This window comes from Oxyura jamaicensis, chromosome 23 (genome assembly GCF_011077185.1).
Source record: "Oxyura jamaicensis isolate SHBP4307 breed ruddy duck chromosome 23, BPBGC_Ojam_1.0, whole genome shotgun sequence".
Lineage (NCBI taxonomy): Eukaryota > Metazoa > Chordata > Aves > Anseriformes > Anatidae > Oxyura > Oxyura jamaicensis.
The window spans coordinates 2,035,225-2,056,716 of NC_048915.1; the positions used below are offsets into that span (position 1 = coordinate 2,035,225).

At 48.5% G+C, this 21,492-nt stretch overlaps 2 long non-coding RNA genes across 2 annotated transcripts in view; both read left to right on the forward strand.

The window, feature by feature from the left end:
- Positions 1-2,922: 2,922 nt before the first annotated feature.
- On the forward strand, positions 2,923-11,729 carry LOC118177719. The gene is made up of 3 exons (XR_004755902.1): positions 2,923-3,418; positions 3,520-3,611; positions 11,664-11,729. It is a non-coding gene; the product is annotated as an uncharacterized LOC118177719 (long non-coding RNA).
- Positions 11,730-12,026: 297 nt separating this feature from the next.
- Positions 12,027-21,492, forward strand: part of LOC118177717 — a 41,795-nt gene continuing 32,329 nt past the window's right edge. The window contains exons 1-3 of the long non-coding RNA XR_004755900.1: positions 12,027-12,163; positions 13,142-13,276; positions 18,133-18,244. This is a non-coding gene — a long non-coding RNA (uncharacterized LOC118177717). The remainder of the gene's footprint in view (positions 12,164-13,141; positions 13,277-18,132; positions 18,245-21,492) is intronic.

Here is a 21,492-nt window from a genome sequence, read left to right on the forward strand (position 1 = left end):
CTTTCCTAGCCCTGCCCAAAGATTCTGGGAGCCTGATCTGAAATATGAAGCCTTTAATGGCCAAGATCACACAGCTGTGTCCTCCACCGGTGCTGGAGTCCTTGTTGGGGATGTGAGTCGCTGGGTTTGCAGTTCCCAGGCTGTGCCCACACCTACGTGTGTTGGCCACGCTCTGTCTTGACCCTGAAACAAGGCAGGTGCTGAGCACCTGCACACTGACCTGAAGCATTTCATGGATCCTCCAGATCCAGATCGGCTGAGACAAGCGCCACAGTCCTTACATTATTTTTAAGAGTTTGAGGGACTGCAGAAGGGACGGCTAAATTAAAACATGGGTAATTTCCTCCTCCCTCCCTCTAGACCAGCTCTCGGTCTGTGCCACCCACCACATCCTCGTGTCCCTGTGACGTGGTGGCAGCAGAGCATGGTGCTGCTGAGCAGAGGGCCAACATTTCTTCCCTTCAGACCAGATGGGGAATGAAAGCAGGCTATTATTTCTGCATTTTTAAAGTGAAAGGGCACGGATACGCGTTGTCCATGCTGCAATCTCCTATCCCAAAAAGCATTTTCAACCAGGACAATTTCGGCAATTAGGGGAAACCTCAGAGAAGGACAAAACAGACATCTCCGTGCCCGAGGAAGCGCAGGGTGTGTGACTCATGTCGTACCGTCCCGCTGGAGTTGAGTCATTGTGTTGGCAATACTGCACAAGAGCAGCAAACTGTCTCAAAACTGAGCATGCTGTGTGCTACATATCAGTGGAAGTGCTTTTACTCCTTTCTAACATTCCCTTAAATTCTCCTCCACCCTGTTGGCTAAACCAGCAAATCCATCTTTTTCATGGAGCTAAATCAAGATTAAGGGGGCTTGATAGGTAATTATTTTTAATTATGATGTGCTTTTTTTTTTTTTCTTTCTGAGTTACAGACATTGGCTTGCTATTCTCACACAAGGCTGGGAACTGATTTCCTGCTGATCTCAGTGAGGAGCACAAGCCTTCGTGTCTGTAGGGAACAGAATCGTCTTCTCTTTACAGATACAGCTTGAACCATACCTGCTTTATGAAACCAGGACCTGGGGAAAACACATGCCTGGGAACCCTCGTGGGTGCTGCAGGGAGCCAGCAAGGGCTTTCATCTGCTGCTGCGAATTTTGATTTCTCTAAATTCTAATTTGCTTAACTGAGAAGAAAGTCTTTTACCTTCTTCTAGGGCCATAATTCGCTTCCTGGGGTTGGTAGTACTTTTTCGAACATAATGTGGGCTATTTCCTGTTGTCAATTGACAAACTAAGGAGACAGGCAGAGAAAAAGAATCCCGCAGAGGCATAAAACTAAGATAAACAGGTGTGAACAGGTAATGTATGCTGATATGGTGAATGCACTCGAATCTGTACATTTAACAGACCGTGGCAATAGGCATCTATCTTTCCCCCTACAGCTTTTTCTAAATGTGCCCCAGTGTCCCTGGAAGAACATTGCTTTTCATGGGAGGGCGTGTAATGAAATGCCCTCATCCTGTTTTAATCAGTTTTGAATGTGGAAAAGACAATCATGATCTGAGAACGGCAGTGTTTCCCTTGCATGTGAATTATGTGATACTGTAGCTTCATTAACATGCTTTACAGTCTTATCTTTATTCATACTGGCAAATTAAATTAGCACTGTCTTTCAAATCTCTGTCTATTTTTCCCCCTAGGCAACCACCAGCAGCACAAAATAAATGGCAGTAACGGGAGTGGATTGCTGTGCTCTTGACGCTAGTCCCTGGATTTTAAGCAAGCATCCCTCCAAGAAATCGCATTTGTTCTTGTTCCAAGAGTCGAGCTGCATTACGGCACACTTGGTGCAACTGCAGAGCTCCACATACTGGCACGGGACCTGGGCCAGCACACGGGGCACCAGGCTGGCCACGTGGAGCCCTGATGGTCCTTCCCTCTTCCATCTCCCCAAATTCAGGCTGTATTTTGAGATTTGGGCAGGTGCCCCCTTCGTGTGCCTGTCCCTCTGTTGGATCCTTTGAGGTCTTGATAGGAAAGCACAAAGCATGGTTATGGTAAGGATGGGAAGTCAGAAGCAGAGAAATTCTGGCAGCACAGGCTGGTTTTGCTGGGTGGGAGGTTTTTCTTCTGCTGATGCTGAAACGTGGATAGGAAGGTGTAGAAAGCCTGTTGCTAACCTAACCCCAGCTGTTTTGGGGGCTGTTTAGAGGAAGCGTCTTAGTGGGAAAGTGTAAAAGGTGGGAGGAGATGGAAAAGACTTTCCCCACCTCTGTCTTCAGCATGCAGCTACCTGAGCTGAGGCCTGGAGTGGATTTGTCAGCTCTGCAGTCAGGCATAAATGGAGCTTCATAACTTTGCAAGTGCAAAGCATTAGGAGTAAGTGATTTTACATTAAACACTAAATATTGCAGCTATTAAAGAACATTCATCATCCACACAAGGTGCCTGAACAGAAATGAGCTGTAGCATCTCCTGCAACATTGACTGTAAACGCATTAAAAACCATCCCGGTGCTGTCAGTCACTTGAGTTTCAGAGGGGAGACCTGGCTCTCCGGGGAACGGCAGCTCACCAGCGGTGTGAGGTGACCTCAGAGCCACGGTACTACCAAACCCTCTGCTCTTTAGCTCTGTCCCTGGCTGTGGTGTCCCAGAATGGAGCATCCCGTGATGCTGCCATCCCCACGGGAGCACGCGGTGGTGAAAGAGGAGGCTCCGAGATGCCACACGGTGCTTTGATCGCAGTAAATGACCACCTCGCTGTTGCTCCTAGCTGGCTTGTACCAAAAAGATATAAACCCCGGGCAATGCTGTGCAGTTCCTAGCGATGCAGATTATGGGGACACCGCAGCTTCCTCCTCCAGTCTCATGTGAATAAATCCAGGAGACTTTGCAATAATACCTCTGGGCCGTACGTTGTTAGCACCCATCCCGAGAGACAGCCCGAGCCTCCGAATTAACAAAGTTTTCATTTCCTTCTGCTTTCTGACCCCAGGTCAGCCAAGACCAGCCATGCATTGTGCTGGGGAGATTGCTCAGTCCAAGATTGTGCTTCAGATAAGAGTTTGGATGATTATGATTAATACGACTGCTGTATTTGTCTGACAGGTGGACTGATAAATAGATATTGTTGCTAGGACTACATTCCTTCCTGATATGATAAACACTACAGACAGCCTGAAACGCTGCTGTTTCTTGGAGATCCGTGAAACCAGAGGTCAGGGCAGCGTGTACCTTGCCCTTTGATTGTACTTGGATAAAGGACTTCAGTCCTTTAAGTGAACAGTGATGATTTCATCACGGCCTGACATGTCCCTAGTTTCCAGTAAGGAAAACAAACAAAACCTCACAGTTTGAGAACACAGCCCAGACATGCTGAATGCTCATAAAAGGGCAGAATCCACAGATCCAATAGAAAAAGTAGCTTAAAATGTCACCAGAAACCGTTATGATCTTTGGCGAGATTCTTTCCCCCCTTTATCTGATCTGCATTCATTGTTCTTTCTGTCTTTACCTTACAGGAACAGAAGAATTTTTGGACCTTCTCCGCAAGCACATACTGTGCCTGAAGCTGCCTGAACTCCCCCTGGCTGCTGCGCTTCCCATGCACCAGGTGAGCACGTTTCCTTGCTCTTCTGATCCTTCCGCAGCTCCCTTGGCCATCCCACAGCCAAGGGGACACCCACGGGCTCAGAGCAGGGAGCACACCACCAAGCTTCAGCCCTGAAAACCCTCTTGCTGCTCTCCGCATCCCTGCTCCATGCCACACATCCCTGCGTTACCAGGACTCGCCACCCTCCTCCCTGAAGCCCTGGCCGCTATTTTAGCCAGCCTCCCCCTTGCAAGGTTTATAAACCCTTTGCCAGCCCTGCTGCCTGTTCGCTGCTGGGCTGGCTGTGCATGGGGACCAGACGTTGGGAAGGTCTTTTTGCAGCTTCCTTCAGGAATACACGTAAGGGAATCTCACAGTGATTTCTAGAGCCTGCTAATCTGTGTAACTCAGACTTCAGAGAAGATGAGTGATGCTCATTATAGCTTGCCTATCTTATTGGAGCAGCTCATTCACTACAGGCTCCTGCAAAAGTGTCTGGGAGCCTCCCATTTCTTAATGAATTTTTCCTCCTGGTAGTGGAGGGAATGCTGATATTTCATTGCGCTGAGCAGGGGTTCCTGGAGATGGAGATGGATGGAGCTCTGTCTAAGGAGACAACTGAGCGAGGGAAACCTGGAAGTCTGTGGCAGAGCTTGGGAATCTAGCAAGACTAATGCGCCAACACAGGCACCGTTCTCCACTCAGGCCATGCATCATTGCCCGTTGTCAAAATGTGAGCTGATTTAGGTACTCTGTATGATGAGGAATAGGTCTTCTCAGCCATAATTAAGTTTTTTATTTATTTTTTTTCCTAAGGTTGATAGCATCAAGATGAGATCAGCTTTCACCTATTGTGTGTTCCTCTCTGTTGACCTCTAAAACTATCTAGGTGGCTGGGTCAGCTGTACAAACTGAGACTGGGATAAATTGGTGCCAGATGAAAACCCCCAGAGCACAGGTGGGATTTTTTTGGTCTGATGTGCATCTTACTCCATGCCTTGGGGCCAGCAGGAGTCTGAACAAGCTGCAGGCTTTTAGCTAAGTAGCTTTAGCCAAGTTCAGGCTCTTCAGTGCTGTCTGGCCACTAGAGACAAGAGACAGGTCCTCTCCTTTCTCTGATTAGTTAAGGGTGATAGTAACTTTGCTCTGAGGTTAAATAGCTTTTCAGCAGATGTTGGAAGAATGAAAGGTTCCTCTTTTTCTAGGAGCTCTGTTGAATACCGAGCACTCTCCAAAGGTGCTGCTTCTGCTTTTAAGAAAAGGAGAAAAAAAAATAATAAAATAAAAAATCTCAGGCACTGATGATTGCCCAAAGAACAAATTACTGTGCTTTTTGGGGTTAGACAAAGCTTGCCAGGGTCTGGCCTTTCTGGCCTGCCCACACCACCAGTTAGGCTTCCTGGAAGGGGTTGGGTGATGGGGAGAGGTGGGCAGGTTAACACCCTGTTACCGGCCTTGTTACCACCAGGTTTAGGATGAGCTTAGTTGCTTTTTGCTCTTTGAACAGCTGAATCTCCCCCTGTGATTTGGCTTTAAGGAGAGATTTTAGTGTTCAAAAGCATTATTTACATTTCAAAAACTGATCAGGACCTGATGTGAGATCAAAGTGGAAGTGGGGTTTAGATGTATTGATCAGATGCCCAGGATGCTGGGGCTTTCTGCCTTCCTGTACCTTGCAAAGGATCAAACAAGAGGTTGGAAATATAAGAACTGTCAGCATGAGTTTTCTTCTGTAGGTAGAAAGAGCTTGTAATCCCAGGTGTTTCAGTGCTTACCTCAAAAAGAAATAATTGAGCTAATTCCCAGGTTAATTAGCAACTGAACCTGACAGGGCCCTCATCCCTTCCTGCCCAAACCTCCTTGTTGAAATGCCGGTCATCTACCAGTCCTGGCAAGCAAATCTGGTTCACGGTGGGGTTCTCTTGTTCTGAGCTCACCTTTTACACCAGCACTGCCCTTAGGTTTAACTGGAGCTCAAGGCAGTGTCCTTCCCTAGCCCCAGGAGGCCAGCCTCCTAAATTTGGATGGGTAGGAGGCTGATGGCCAGGTGACTGCACTAAAATGAAGCCTCTCTGAGTGACCTGCAAGAGAGGGAGGTGTCCAGCAGTACACGAGCAGCCAGTTTTGAAAGTGTGCTTTCATCCTGGGCTTCATCCACCGTGCTGATACAGAGGAGAAAGACCAGGGCTCCTTTGGTGCCTATCAGACTGCTGATTTTGTGGCCCGAAAGCTTGGCAATGAGATACTGATGGGTGGCAGGTGACAACACCTGCATGGCCACCGACAGCAGGCAGCTTTCTGCCTTAGCCAGCCGTGCTGGAAGAAGCCAGCAAAGAGCCTTGCATTCCCTTCTGTTGTGGTAAGCAATAATGCACGTTTACTGGCGCGCTGCTGTTTCTCACGGATAAGCTGATGGCACCCAGGCTTCAGCCCCTGGGCTTAAAACAGCCACCAGTGCATGCTCCAGCCTTGCTTTGCAGCGTGCTGCCTTCCCTTTGCAGCGTGCTCAAACAGCAGCCGCGGGCATCTGGCAGCGGGAGGACTGCAGGAAAAGTCAGACAAAGCATTCAAGTCCTGCTCAGGAAACTGTTGGACTGAACGAGTGTGACTATTTTCCTCCCATGGTGAAATGACAAAGTCTTTTTCCTTTGTGCCAGGCTCCTTGTGGCTGTAACAAATTCCCATGCAGAAGCAGAGCGTGGCAGGGCAGCACCAGGGCGGGCTCAGCACCTCTCCCCAGGGCAGGAGATCTGTTGTGAGCTGTGTTAGCAGAGTCGCTTGGAGCACACGCATGGAGAGAATAGCAAAGGTAATTGCTTAAAATCCTGCAAAATAACGTGAACCTGAAAGCTGCTTTCTCTCCTGCTTGGCAATGAGTCAAAAGGCCTGTGTTACGGTGTGCGAGGAGAAGTTTTCTGGGTATAAAGCAGAAAATACAACTGCACAGACGCTGCTGTGATGCTGGGTGGGTGGCAAATGGTGGCAGCAATGCAGAGTGAAGGAGGGGATGGAGAATTTGGTATTACCTCTAAACAACAGCCACCAGAGGATGTTCTGGGAGAGAGGTACACCAGAGAAGCTCTCGATGCCATGCAGAAACAACACTGGTCAAAACTGGGATGGCTGCTACTCGTTAATGTGCTTTTACAGGAAGGTGTGAGAAAAGCGAGTACAAGGACTGACAAGCTTCAATCCTCCTAAAAAGCAGGAAGGTGTATCTGGTGTGGGGCTGGCTTGATTTGTTTTGGAGATGCTGGGAGGATGGCTCCTATTAGCTGTGCCCTGGGGGTTAATGCTCCCCGGGTCAGAGTCTCAGGTTGAGAGCCACAGTGGTCCGGTCTGCCTCGAAGAAAAGGCTGCCAATGTCACAGATAAATACAGCACTGCTGTGCTTGGGAAAAAAAAATATTTACTTCGAAAGGCAGCAGCAGAGAGTTTACCTCCTTCTGCAGAGTTTTCATTGTGGGAGTCCCCCCAGGGGATGTGAAATTAAACTGCTGCCTCCGTCTCTTGCTGGACGAGCATTGCCAGCGAGGCACGGAGGAGGACATCAGCTGTGCAGCGAAGGGCTCGCTCGCCGCTGCTCTCGTCTCCTGGGCTGCTTTCCTGCTGTGCAGCCGCTTCCACCAGCCATGGGCAAATGCTCCCATAAACCACAAGCTCAGAGCTGCAGCACCGTGGCTGTGATGGGCACAGGGACCGAGCAGTACAGGGACATGGGGCGGATGGCAGGGTCACAGCCAGCTCATCCCAGTATGCTGGCAGCATCATTTCTGCTGCTGGAGCCTGTTTAATTAAAGACCCATCAGTTCACACCGGGGGAGATCCCACCTCCCCAGTGGTGACTTATGAATGCCTCCTTATAAATAAGGAGCTTTATCCCCTTCTGCAAGACCCTGGTGTGTTTCAGGGGGTCTCATACTTGGAGGCTCTGGTGCTATGGGGTTAAGCAAGCACCAAGCCCTCGTCCTCCCCCTGCAACCACCCTGCCTCTGGTTTTGTGGTGGCCACCCGTGCCAGCCTGAGCTGTCCGCTGGGCTTGTGCTGCTTCCCGGAGGTGGTAAAGGGTTCCCAGCTCTCAGCTGTCTCCTGCGGAGCTGCTGAGTAACGCTCAGGCTTGTGGAATGGGCTCCTTGTATGACTGGTCACCTAATCGCATGGCACGGTTTGCTCCCTGGCTGGGTGATTGCCCAACAGCTACTCAGAACGCCAGGCACTCGCACTGCATAATCTCAAACCCTTGAGACGTGGGGATTTGCAAAAATAAATCTTTAGCTCTTGGAATGGTTTCTGTAACAATCACAGCATCGCAAAGCCTAAAACCAGCCTGGCCCTTCAGCCTCTAATTGCACGGATTTTGTCCCTGCTGTAACAGCCAGTAGGCAAGGACTTGCTGGTCACAGAAACAGGTAGGTGCCGTCTCACAACCACAATGAAATCAATCAAGCCATGCTGCAGGCAGCAAGCAAAGGTTTCAGTGTTTGAGCCCTGGAGCCTGAGCAGACACCTGCCCGGTGCTGAGCCTGCTCCCCTCGTGCTGCGCTCACCCTACAGAGCTGCTCCCCCAGCCCCCTGCCTTCCCCTGCAAGTGGCTTGTTTTTATGTAGATTATCGGGGACTTTGGGCTGTGGTTAAATAATTGATCAAACACATCCAGGCTTCGCAGATTTGAACACAACATTTTGCAAAGTTTCGTTCCCACACCGCACTTCAAAGTCGAGAGCCGTGCCGCACCCAGGCGTTTGGTGTCTGATCTTGCTGAGTCCTTAAGCTGTGCATCATTTTGTCAAATCTTGTTACGCTGGGCATGTTGCAATGACATGAATGCATTCAACAAGAGGTTTTCCCTTCTAAAAAAGGACTGCGTGCTTTAGTCCCTTTTCAAATGGGGAGGTATAGATGGGTCACGTATGTAGATGCATGTAATTGTTGAGGTCAGATATCTATAAATAATGCCTCCTGTAAAGCAAAGAAACACTAGGAAACCTAGGCGTGAGCAACCAGTGTATTTTGTGTGCATCACTGCATATGGCTATGTATTTAGGAGCCACAGATTTGCACACTTGGAGGCTTTTATACCTGCTGTGTAATTCAGGCAGGGTCAGGAGTTTCATCCGGGTTCTGCAATGGAGGAGCCTGTAGTGGGAAATTGAAAGTTGCCTTTATTCCCCGCGTCATCCTGGCGCCGTCCTGCAGCAGGCCAAAGTTGCTTGTCCTCCATGCCTGGATACAGGCAGGCATAAAGTGGCCGTGTGGTCAGTGAAGGACAGGTGATGTTCCCCTGGCTGCTGCCTGGGAGGCACACTGTAAAGGAGAAGAAACATCCTGGTTTTCCTTCTTACCTCCTACCCATCTTGCTTTTCCCCACCTACAGCCCCTGGTTAAGCGTTAGGCTTGGATCAGTGGTGACTTGTTGTTGCTCTTTAATTCATGCAAATGTTCTTTTTAACTAGCTTGGAGTCTTAAACAGCTCTCTGGGGAACCTTTTGTGTTTATGATTATTGAAACAAAAGTTTATTTCCTTTAAGCACAGAACAACTGGGGAATAAAGGGAAAGAACCTGTTCTTTTTTCCTGCCTATACTGTAAGTGTAAAGGTCCGGAACCAGCTGACATAGCAGTGGGCATCACTGCACTCTGAAGTCCCCAGAACAAAATAAAGAAATAAAACTATAAATGATTTTAAAATATATAATTAATATAATATAATGATGTATAATGTTATTATTACTATAAGACTTGGCTTCCCAGCCCTGCAGCAGCACAAGGTTTTGCCTGTCTGTATCTGGGGCTGTAAAGGGCTCATGGACCCGGTCCTGATTTTGTGTGTAGTCCCAGTCCTGCCACGTCGCTGCCTTCAGAGCATCTCCTGCTGCCTGCATGAAGCAGCCCTGCAGCACAGCGGTGTGCTGGGTCCCGAACAAGGATAACTCTTGTACCTGGCTACCTGGTGGTGTGACAGCTGGGAATGCTTGATCTTAAGGTACCGATGCTGGAGGGCCACACAAATACACCGTGTGAGGATCGTTCACCTTGAGAAATGGATCTGAATCCTTTACACCAAAGGTCTCAGTGGTTAAAAAGCCAACTTTCTTCCCCTTGCACACAGGAGTTGATGTGTTTGTGGGCTGACTGCCTGATCTCGGCTCCCATGGGGGCTCTGGGGAAGGCTGAGGGTTTTGGGGTCGCTCGTGTGGTGGCAGCATAGGCATTGCTGCTCGGTGAACTACCTCCGCTGGCCAGGTTAAATGTGCTTTCGGCCTCTGGATTTTTGCTTTAACTCAGCTAAGGTCAGTTTGGGCTGGCTCCGGCTCTCCTCCACCCGCCAGTGGCCAATAGATGGGAAATGCACAGTGCTGCCTGCCCTGAACATCCCCATGGCTACTAAACCACCACGACCTCTTGCTAAGGCCCACTCCAGGGGCTGCCATCTCCCGTTAGCTTTTCTAGGCCTGCAGCCGTGCAAATCTCCGGCTCCTACGCAGAGCTCCACATCGTAGTTTCATGAGAACAGCTTCCACTTGCTTTCAACCCTGCTGCCTGCTAATTTTAATTAGTGTCCCGTAATTCTCTTCTTACAGGCAGCAAATAACTCTTTGTCTTTACAGTCCGTGCCCGTTGGGTTTTCACAGATGACTTTTATTCCACCTCCCCACTTGTCTCCTCTCTAAGCTTCTGCCAGCACCAGAAGAAGCTGCATGGAGCCAATGTCTGAAACTTCCCAAGACAGCCACTGATAGGGTTGACAATCTTATTTTGCACCGAATTGACTGGGCTCAGCATCTTTCCCCGTCTTCTCAGTATGCCAAAGTCAAAGACAGAGGCCCTTTGCTCACAGACCATCTGTGTAATAGATCACTCTGACACCAATTCACTTGTTCTTTGTGTAATACGTTATAATCTAGCCATTCAGACAGACATGTAAAAAAGAAAACTAACATGGCCTCTAAAATCAATGAGCCAGTAAATAGAGGGCTATAAATAATCAGGAGAGAGGATTTAATTAGCAGCAAAACTCACTTGCAGCACACTGGATGCGGATGGCAGCCTCTAGTCTGAAACCGCTTCATGTGCTCTGACTTCTGGCAGTTGCTGGCGTGGGCTCAGCCGATGTCCATAAAGACATGCCCTAAATTGTGATTTGGGAGCGTTTTGCTCCCCAGCACTGCGCTGCCTGACAGCTGTCCTGCAGCTCTCCGTGCTGCTGCTGCTGAGAGCAGCGCCAGGCTGTGGGCAGGGAGGGACCGCGTGAGCTCTGCAGAGCTTCAGAGCCCTGCTGAGCAGAACTGCTGGCTTCCACGCCTGGGCTTCCCGACGTGCGACAGGGGCAGGAGGAAGGGGGCTGCGTTCCTGACCGTGCTCGGTTACGGAGCAGTTTCATCACTCAGCCCACCGTCACAGCTTGTTGGTGGCGCAGTAGATGAGGATATTTCAGTAGAGAACCCAAAAGGAGGTTAAATTGTAACCGAAGTGTAGGGTTTGATGCGTCTCTGGCTTGAAACAAAGGCAAGGTCTGATAGATCCCAAGTGCATTCTGGCAGGACCATGGAGCCTGCATCTCAGAGATCGTTTCAGGAAAGAAGCTTTCCACAAAGCCCTCCCTTCTGGTTATTTTGTGCCTGCTTCTTTTCTTACTTGTAAGTCAGTTTTTTCATCAATGGTTTCTACTTGGAAACTCACATCAGATTTTTCAAACGAAAGAAAATGTGCGATTGAGCAGCATCACCCCTAAACTTCTAAATCCTGAATTCACTGATCTGAGGTGTGCTGCATCATGTAAAGAGTAATTTTATTATTGAAAGAATTATTCCATTAGGTCAAAGCAGATTGTAAAGATCCCTCTCCTGTGTTTTACTGCCATTACTGAGTATCCAGCCATATGCCTTTTTAGTATCCACGTGCTATTTGGTTTCATTAATGCTTGCATCTGCTGGTGATTTGAGCAAGGGCCAAAGGTTGAAAATTGCAACTCAAGGATCCCATACTACTAAAAGATTTTATTAGCCATAAATCTATTATAAAGTGCCTGTGTTGACAATAGGGAATAATATAATCAAACCTCTCTCCCCACCAGTGACAGCCCTACACTGCTGCAAGGATCCACATGAATTAATCTGCCTTGTTAGCTGTCCCAGAGTAAGTGCCTTTCAGGAGAAGAAAATACTTGAGAAAAATACAAAGAAACATCTGTGCTCTTACGAATACACCCTGCTTTCTGGAGGGGCACTTGTATAAATAGAGGATGCTCCATTCCTGCACGATTCTCCTGGGCCGTGTACTTTGTGTCGTTGCTCTCTCTTGTGCAAAGCGAACTGCAAGATGCTTCAGAGCGAGAACAGAGCTGTGCACTCGCTGCGTGGTGATTCAAGGAGAACTTGCAGGGCAGGTGAGCTCCCATACTTCAGGCCTTACCAAAGTTTTTGGCTTTTGCTTTTTCCCTTATGAAAACTTGGACTGATTTCAGTCACAGCTTGCTTGAGCAAAGTCAGGTAAAAAACATAAACTTCCAGAACTTCCATCAGGTGACTCTGCACATGGAAGAAGGGACTGTCCTGCGTGCTACTGCTCCTGGAAGTATTTGCAAGGGATTGGGGCTGGGAGGAGATGAGTTTTGTGCTGATTTCCAAGACTGACCTGCCTTGTTTCCACCTCTGCCACAAGCTTTTTGGGTGACTTTTGCTCCATTTCAGACTTGCACGTTCCGTTGTTGGTGAAAGGACACTGATCCCTACTACAAAAGGGGTGCATGAAACTAAACTGGCTAATGTTTGTGGCTCTTTGAGATCTCCACGAGATATAAGCTAACCAAGTAATTGCACCTGGAGGCCGGTACTTCCCTTTTTTAAAAGATGTGGCATTGTTCCTACGATGAAAGCTACACCAGCTTGGACGCTTCCTCCTCTTTCCCGTAAATGTCATAGGAAAATGTTACATTGCAGCCTGCCTGACAGCCCTTCGCAGTCACCGTTCAGTGTGAGCAAACCTCTTTTGTCTCCCATGCCCCTTCCCTTTGCAGTCTCTATAATCATAATCCCAAACTGGAGCACAAAGCTGCATGGTATTTCAGGTGCACGCTGAAATAAAAGTCTAATTGCCATCAAAATGAGGGGAAGGCAGCTCTTCCTGAGTAACAAAAGGAGCAATGACGAGAGGACTAAATGCTGCTCTCAGTTACTCTGAACGCAGAGAATCTGGAAATTTGAACAGCACTGTCTGAGATGTAAACCAGCACAGCATTTTAAAAGCTTGCTTAAAGAAATAACATGAATGTGATTCTCGGACAGAAGGCTAAAAAACAGAACAAACACACACACACACACACAAAAAAAAAAAAAAACTTGTAAAAACCTGTTACTAATTAGTCCTGAAGTGCTATGGGGCCGGGCTGTAATTGCTTAAGAGCAGAGGCTGAGCAGCCCTGTAGGTGCAACAAGCTGCCCCTCATGCTCTGCATGGGGCTGTCTGTCCCAGGACCACCATGCTCAGTTTGCATTGAACAAGAACTGTGTTTTCAACTCTTCCCAGTCCTAAAATTCAGCTTTTTATTTCCAGAATAGCTCTGGAAACTCCATGCAGCACGAAAGCAAATGGTGGAAGCTTGCATTACTTTTATAACTCAGAAACATTGGCTTGTGCAACCTCCTGCCGGCAGTGCAGCTGGTCACTCTGATGGAGCATATGGAAGCAGTAAGTTCGTATCCTTTCTTCTTCTACCTGTCACGCTGTGATTGCGCCCAAGAGAAGAATATTTCATTGTCCAGTAGCAAAGGCTGCCATTATTGCCCAGCCTCCATCTGTCCATTAGCTCCCCCAAAATTACGTGAGACGGAAAACAACACCGCGAGTCCATGGCAAATGATGGGTAGAAAGTACACAGGTACCTCCCAGGAAATTTTCTGCAAAGACAGAAGTGCTGGCACTCTGCCTCCACCCGTTTGTGAGCATGCACAATTAAATGCAAAAGTTCGTCATGTGGCTGACCACTCCTGCTCTTACAGAACCTGAGAGCTCTGTATTTCTGGCATGAAACTGAGACTCTGGTCTTGAAATGTCATGAGCAATGTACCAAGACCTGTTTCTTCCTGCCTGCTAGCACTGCCAGCATCTCCTGGCCGATCCACTCTTTATCTTAACTCTTGAAGACAAAGCAGCAATGAAAAAAAAAAAATCGTAGTTTGTGTTTTGTTTTCTCTCTGCATCATTTGTATTTCTCCTATATCAAATTTTGTTGGGGCCATTTCATGCATAAACTTTATTCTTCTTTTGTGCAAGAGAGAATCTGAGGAATGATTTAATGCAACCCCCTTTATAAATCTCATTGTGACAGCAGCCTGTCATCGCTGCTTCTGCAGGGACAATGCGAGGGAGCGAGGGGAGTGCGAAACGTGTCAATCAAAAGGGAAAGGTAGGCTTGGGCTTTCATAACGTTTGACTGGGCTTCGGAAGATTCACAGACTTGGCGATTTGGAGGCAGACAGGGTGTGTGCATTTGCTCCTGGTACTTGCTCCCCGTTGATGGAGGCGGGTGTGCAAAATTCAAAGCAAGGCTGCCCGGTGGTGGGTGTTTGGGATCCGTGAGGCCATGCCAGAGCCGGGGGAAGAAGTCCTCGGGCTTTTGGGGACAAGGGGAGAAGTAGATGGGGCTGGATGGGATTAGGATATTGGCAACACATTCTGTACTGGATGCAGAGGCCGTGGATGTTAAGCTGTGCCTTATGTTTCAATTATTCTATAAGCTTTCAGCCACCCACAAGCTCATGCTTTAAGTACCCTTTTGAGAAGGCCTGAGTGAAACAAGTCCATTGTATTTTAGAGTCACTTACTGCTGGGTTTCTCATGCTGGTGTTATGGTTGGAAAATAAATGGTTTCTCTCTTCCTTTTGCAGAAAGTTGCAAGCACTTTCAGCAGTCTTAAATGGAAGAATAATTTTCAGACTCACCGTAACTTCTCTTTCTAAACCCTTCTTCCCCAGAATTACTCTGGACGTGCATCTGAAAGGATAACTAAAAATAAAATATTGTCAGTTGTGTCGGGATTATCTTAAAGGTGTTCAGAAACCAATGAACTGAGCTTAAAAGTGAGATTGTTGCTGCTATTGTCGGTGGACAGCAATTCAGTGCACTTCTCAGCAAGACCTAAAAGCTAATGCCTCTTGTCTGCGACTCCCACATACTGCTGTGTGCTGTAGCTGGGGGTTAAGCACTTAAACTTTATTTAACAAAGGCTCACTTCAACCATAGATTCAGACTAAGGGAGGAGAGGAGGAATACCTAACTTTCTGCTCCAGAAACTCTTGAAGCTTGGCTTGTTTCTGTACCAAAGAGGAGGCTGTAGACAGGAGGAGCTGGAGCATTTAGAGCTGGAAAGGTAGGAACAGCAGACAAACAGGTACGAACTAAATAGGCAGATTTATTAGGCATGTTCGTGCTATCCAAAGTGTCTTAATCTCGCTACTTCTATCATCAGCAATTCCCCAGGCACTCTGGAGCAGTCTCTGCTTCTTAGGGAAATTTCACATTTTAAAAACTGCTTATGCAGAGAAAGAAAAAGACCCTTAATTTTAACTTCCCCCAAAACAAAGTAAAAGTTGCAAAGAATCTAGCAAGTTCTGCTTTTAGAAGTGCTTCAGTTTTAACTCTTAATATCAATTGTGTTAAATTCTGTATAAGTGACATTTTTAGAGATGATGTGTACACTGTTTTGACAGCACCAATATGAACATTTTAGGGTTTTTCCCCTCAAAACCACAAGTTTCCATGCAGAACCTTTACCCTCATTGTTTTTCTTGGGAAAAAAACTTCGATCTAATTCAGTAGCCATTTACTCGGGAAAGCGTTCCTAATTCTAAGGTGTGGAAGAAGGAGGCGGTCCATTCTGGTGGTTCTTGAGACGATACCACTTTTACATTTGCTTCTTCTTTGCTCTGCTGGCATTGTCCGCTCGGTCAGAGGTACGTGAGAACACAACAGTTTGCTGTGCTTGGAAGCAGCTCTTGGTTTTAGCACCTTGCTGAACCTTGCTCTCGTGTCACACGAAGATCTCTTGTCTGCGGGAAGTCTGTGCTCCAGCTCCTCCGCCGATCCTTCGTGTGACCTCCGGGGTCTCTCCACGTCACCCCTCCTCCTGAGCGCACACCTTCCGCGTAAAGCAGGCCAACATCTCCAGCCCCTCTCTTTTCTGCAAAAGTGCCCTGAGATCTCTGGATGAAAAATGCTTTATAAAATTGTTGTTCTCTGGAGAGCAATAGAATTGAGTGAGAGCCTTTCTGTGGAATTTGTAAAGCCAACTACAGCTTTTAATGGCAAATTAAGTCTTTACTACAGGACTCCATAGGTTGGTGTATTACCATTCCCAAAATACCTGGAATAATCCATTTCTCTAAAAGCCTTAGGACACTAAGTGAACTGAATGAAGTCCCTACGAATATAAAAATAGTCTAGACTGTGCTCCTTTCACTTCTTTTCCAGCAACACAAGGCTTATTTTCTCCCTGGTTCTGCTCCTCAGGTGGGTCCACAGTAGCAGGAATCCGCTCTGGCTGTAAGACAGTTGCCAGATTCATTCCTCCTCCGCAGTGCGCAGAGCCCCGCGTCCCTGCGGCCACTATCTCGAATCCTGGCAGCTGGCTCGGGGTGTTGGGCTGAGCTCCAAGAATAAACACTTTCTAAGGCATTAATCTTTATAGTGATTATCTACGGCAACTACTTCATCTGGCTTTTGGAAATCAATCTGGGGGGGATTTTTGTGTGTGTGTTAATGTAATTTGATATAAAACTCGTGGCTGCCCTTTCGAAGGACCAGTCCTACTCCGTGTGCGGGTGGGATGAGTGGGGAGGTGGCAGTCACTCGAGCTGAAGATACTCAGAGGCATGAAGATACTCCTCTTGTTGCAGTGGGTCGAGCCCAGGACACCCTGTTCCAAGCAGCCCCCAGGGCTCTCCTGGCTCTTCCCTCCCCAGCAGTAGCTGAACCCACAACCCCGAATGCACACTGAGTTCACAGCCCACCCATGCCTCTTCTGTGCAGAAAGAGCTTCTAGCAACTGGTCCCACCTGAGATACCCACTGCAGTTGGCCTAAATCAACTTCTTGGCAGAAAACATAGTTTGTGCAGGATGACAACTCAGAGGGCAGTGCTTGGTAAAACACATCGCCCTGTCTTCAGGGCACCTTTACCTCTCCCACCTGGTGGCTTCAGCCTATGCTGAGGGGCTCCCCGATGTGACTGTCCTCACCACCCATCCCTTCTGGTCCCGTGTCTAGGCTGGAGCTGGAAGGCACAGGGTGGTTTTTCAGCACCTGCAGCACTGAACCAGGCCCTTCAGCAATTTTTCTTTCCTCCCTCCGGCCCAGGAAAGGGAAGGGATCAGAGAAGTGGGAGGAGGATCGGAATTTAAGTGCAAACGTTCAAGCTGCGTTTAGCACCTGTCTAATTTTTAATATGTGCTTAGCTGCGACATGATATTAGGCACTGAGGTAAGTGACAATTTATGCAGCATTTCTAGATTAGCTGTAGCACAGAGAGTAACTGACTTTCTTGGCTTGACGACTGCAATGGAAGCTAAAATCACTGCAGTCCCAGTCAAGAAAACTGTATACTCGGGGAAGGACGATGTCACAGGGCTTTCTGCCTTTTGTTAAAACGAAGGGAATTTCAAAGCTCGATGTTTTGAAAGGAGAAATATTTTGATCTCTGAAACATGTACGGCACTCAGTTTTGGGAAGGCCGAGAGCACAAGGAGGTGAGCCAGAGCTGCATTTTCCAATTAACAGATGCTGTCTGAGAAAAGAGTCCCAGCTTTCACCCACGCCCAGGGCAGCTGCCCCTTAGCACAGCCCCTGCACGGCCAGCCCCCGGGGCGGTTCTGAGTACATCTTGGTGCTGTTTTTCAAAGATGTAGATCTGTTCCCAGCACAAGGCACTAACTTGGACAGAAAGCCAGTGTACAGAAGTAAAAGGCCACCATTCAGGTCAGAGAGGACCAAAGATCAGCACAGTCCCACCCCAGCACTGGGATGTGCAGCTGCAAGGGGCAACAGGAGCTACACACGGCTGCTTCTGGCGTCTTATGATCTGGCTTCTTCCCTGGGGCTCAGGGTTTCTCCCTTCATTATTCCAACAGCCTGCTGTCATCTGTGACTGTGTGGGTCCCTGGGTCCTTGTAGGAGGTGCAGGGAGTGGGGTCTGGCTGGCCCCTGGAGCCTCAGGGACCGATTCTGTTATCTTCACTTCTGCACGCGGAGGGGTTTCACTGCTCCCACCGAACAGGAGCAGCGTGCAGAACGTTGCCAGGACCCAGCAGCCGTTTTCAGAAGGACATCGTTTCTCTGAGTCCTGCCTAGATCACAGAGAGGGGAAAATCATTGATCTCCTGTACATGGCAGCTTATCTCAGGGCACTGTGGGTGAAATTTCTTTCTTATCTGAAAGGGCATTGAAAGACCCATGCACTGCTTGTTTCATATAAAACTTCAGGCAGATTTTGGTCTGCACACACAGAGATTTTTTTTAAAAAATCTTTTTTTTTTTTTTTTTTTTTCCTAGCCAGCATAGAGAAAACAAGCCCCAGCCCCGGAGCAGGAGATAAGCAGCAGAATGCCCTTGCACCTTCTGATTCATACAGCTCAGGTTACATCTCAAGGGACCCAAGGCCAGGGTGAGTATAGATCTGAACTGAAAGCAATGCTGCCCTGTTAAGAACATTGATACACAATTTCCAGCTGCCTGTTAAGAGGAGAAGGGTGTTTTTCAGCTAATAGGGTGTTTTTTTTATGTAAGTGTAAGATGCCAAGTGACAGTTCCTTCGCAATGATGCACAGTGTTTGGTCTGGCACAGAAGGCTGTCTGATGATAAAATGCCATTTCCTCCTCTCCTCCCTGCCCCACTGAAATCTGTGTTTGATGAGCACCTACGGCTTGTCAGAGCTGGCTCCGCAGGCTTGAGAGCAGGGCAAAGTGCCACCTCAGCAGATGGATGTCGGTGCCAGCGCTGCTGCCCTCACCAGGGAGGGCTCCGGAGGTCTGCAGCCCCGCCGAGCCCTCAGGCTGGCAGTACCAATGCTCACTCCCGCTGTGGTGAAGCAGGTGACAACTGTTTCCTCTGAGAAATAAGTTTCAGGTCAGCATTGGAACAAGCTTCTGGCCCAGGTCTGCTCTGGGACTGGGCTGGCTTCTTGCAGCACGTGGTACCTTGTCCTGCAGCATCGCTCCGTGGGTGCCTCCTGGTGATATGTGCAATAATTCCTGCTTCCTGAAGGTCTGGCTTGATAACATTCCTGGGAAATAAAGGCATTAGGACCCCCTAACAGCCCCTCCTTTGTAGCTAAGCTATAAGGGGACACACTCTGCCCCAGGCCATCCAAGTGAAGGTGGTCACTTTCTTTGGTTTCCATCTAAATCACCCCAGCCCTTATGCACCATGCAGACAGATGCCCAGCCACCTTTCACATGCTGTCCTGCCAAAAAGCCATCTGAGAGATCTTTGCTGCTCCTGGGTGCAGAGCTGGAGCTGCTGTTGTCCTGAACTGTGAAATCACACGTGTACCATGACTGCATCATGCTGCCTGCACGTGTGGTCTGTGCACGTGGGATTCATGTCATCGGGTCCCATAGACTTGTACCTGTGTAGATTCATCAGGTGGTCTTGAACCTGCTCTTCACTTACAGGGGGTGTGATTTTGATCCCCCAGCCTCCATCTACGAGTTCAGGGAAATGAAAGACTTGGGAAGCCCGTCGACCAGTGCAGACGGAGGCAAAGAAGTTGCTGAGTACCTCAGCCTTCTCCGTATCTGTCATTGCTAATTACTCGGATATAGAAACTCACTCCTAATATAAGAAATTAGCCACCTATCTTCACTTACACACTGCTATTTTCACCCCTCCATCTATTTTCACAGATGTTAAAGGAGCATGGTGGCCCTCAGGGACTCCTCCTGTCACCGCAGCGCAGCAGCCTGAAGGAAACTGGGTCCTCTTGTGCTCTTCCTCGAGGCTCTGCACAGAAGGGATGCCACCTCAGGAAAGAAGCCCTCACACAACCCCTGAGAATCAGCAACACATTTCTTCATTGCCGGGACATCTTGCAGGTAAGCCTGCGGGATGTCCATGGTGTTTGGTGGCCCCAGGCTAATGCCTGGGATGGAGCCTGAACGATGAGTAGGGAGCTGGCCGAGCACTCCTCCGACGCTGTTGGTTTCCTGCCAAGGAAAGGTTGGACCTGGTGCACAGGGACATGGTTTTGTGGGTGACACCGGTAGTCAGGTGGTGGTTGGACCAGATGATCTGGAAGGGCTTTTCCATCCTTAATGTTCCAATGATTCAATGATTCTGTGATCCTTTAGGACCTGGTCCTCCTTGTTGCAGTTGTGGCTGGCAGAGTACTTTTTGTACCTGTCCTACTCTAGATCAATACTGAGGTTGGGAGTGGGGCTGGACACGAACTCTGGTGTTATTTTGGGTCGTTTTGCCCTGTAATCACTGCAGCACAGCGTGGCAGCGGCACAGAGAACGACTCCCCCTTCTCTCCCTGCCACCTCACTTACATAGGCTCAATCATGTTCTCACTAGAGGCAGTCGAGCCACATTCATTGCACAGTTTGTTTGTGAGCTTGGCATTTTTCATCATTTAATAATATGCAGCAAACGGTTTTTCACACTCTTAGAGCAGCCCCATAAAGCACTGCAACGAGCTTTGGCGGTGATTTTACTCAGCACATTTATTGCATCAGTTGTTAAATAGAGCTGTTTGTGCATCTTAATCAGAAACCTGCCCCTTGTTTTGTTTCCACTAATAGGGGAGAGGGGAGTTGGGGACAAAAAGGGTTTTGGGGGGGGACCCCAGTTGCTTCAAATTGCCATATCACAGCTATGTTGAATCTCTGCTGGAGGTTCAGCCCCTGTGTTTTAAGGTACAGGGAGCTCTGTTGTTAATTAGGAGCAATTTTAGTCCTGTTTTAGGCAAATGACCTCATTTTGTATAATAACAGTGTATTCACACTGGTGCTATTAGCAGTGCATTCACAGGGCGTCCAGGCAGGCTGTGCCTGGATGTTACCGGGTCTGGCATGGTTTTCTGCTCTCAGTATCACAAACTTCTCAGCATTGCTGGTGTCCCAGGTGACTCAAGGCTGGCCAGATTTCGGTACAGACCTTCATGGCAGGCAATGCATATTTCTCCAGCCCCCGAACATTTCCAGCTGTCTCTGGACTGAGTGTTGGAAGGGGCTTGGTTCTTGTGTCTGGCTGGCCAACAGTGGGATCAGCAGCTGGGACCTGGGCGAGTGGTGGGAGCTGAGCAGGACGTCTTCTGCTGGGTGTTGTAGGCAGCTCTTACCCTCTTTATATAGCTCTAACCACTAGATGGAGGCACAGATTGATACTCAGGGAGTGCAAGTTCCACCATGGAAACAATTACAATCCCCCATTTTCAGAAATGTTTCCTCCTGGGGTCTCTCAGTTTACATACAGGGTCTACAAAGTTCGGTAGACAGGCAGGCTCATTATAGAGACTAATTCACCCATGTGAAATGGCAAGGAAAGAAACAACAAACACCAAAATGGCAATGCTGGTATGGGATGCTAACATGGGACCCGCTGCTCCAGCATGGTGCCGGCAGTTGTTCTGGAAGGACATCTCCCAGGACTGCAGTGACATGGCCCCTACCCCTGTTCTTGCCCTCTCAGCTGCCTCTGCACAGCCTCCCTGCCTGCTGCTCACAGCTGTTTTGGCTAAGGTTGCTTCTGCTCTCCTGCACGCTCCAGTGGGGTGGCAGTAGGACCATCTCCGTCACCTCTGCCATAGTTAGGGTTGCCCTAATTTGTGGCTTGAGCAGCCCAAACCAACCCTTCTGAGGCTTCTCTAATGGGCTTTCACAGGGAAATCCATGCAGCAGAGCATGGCCTGT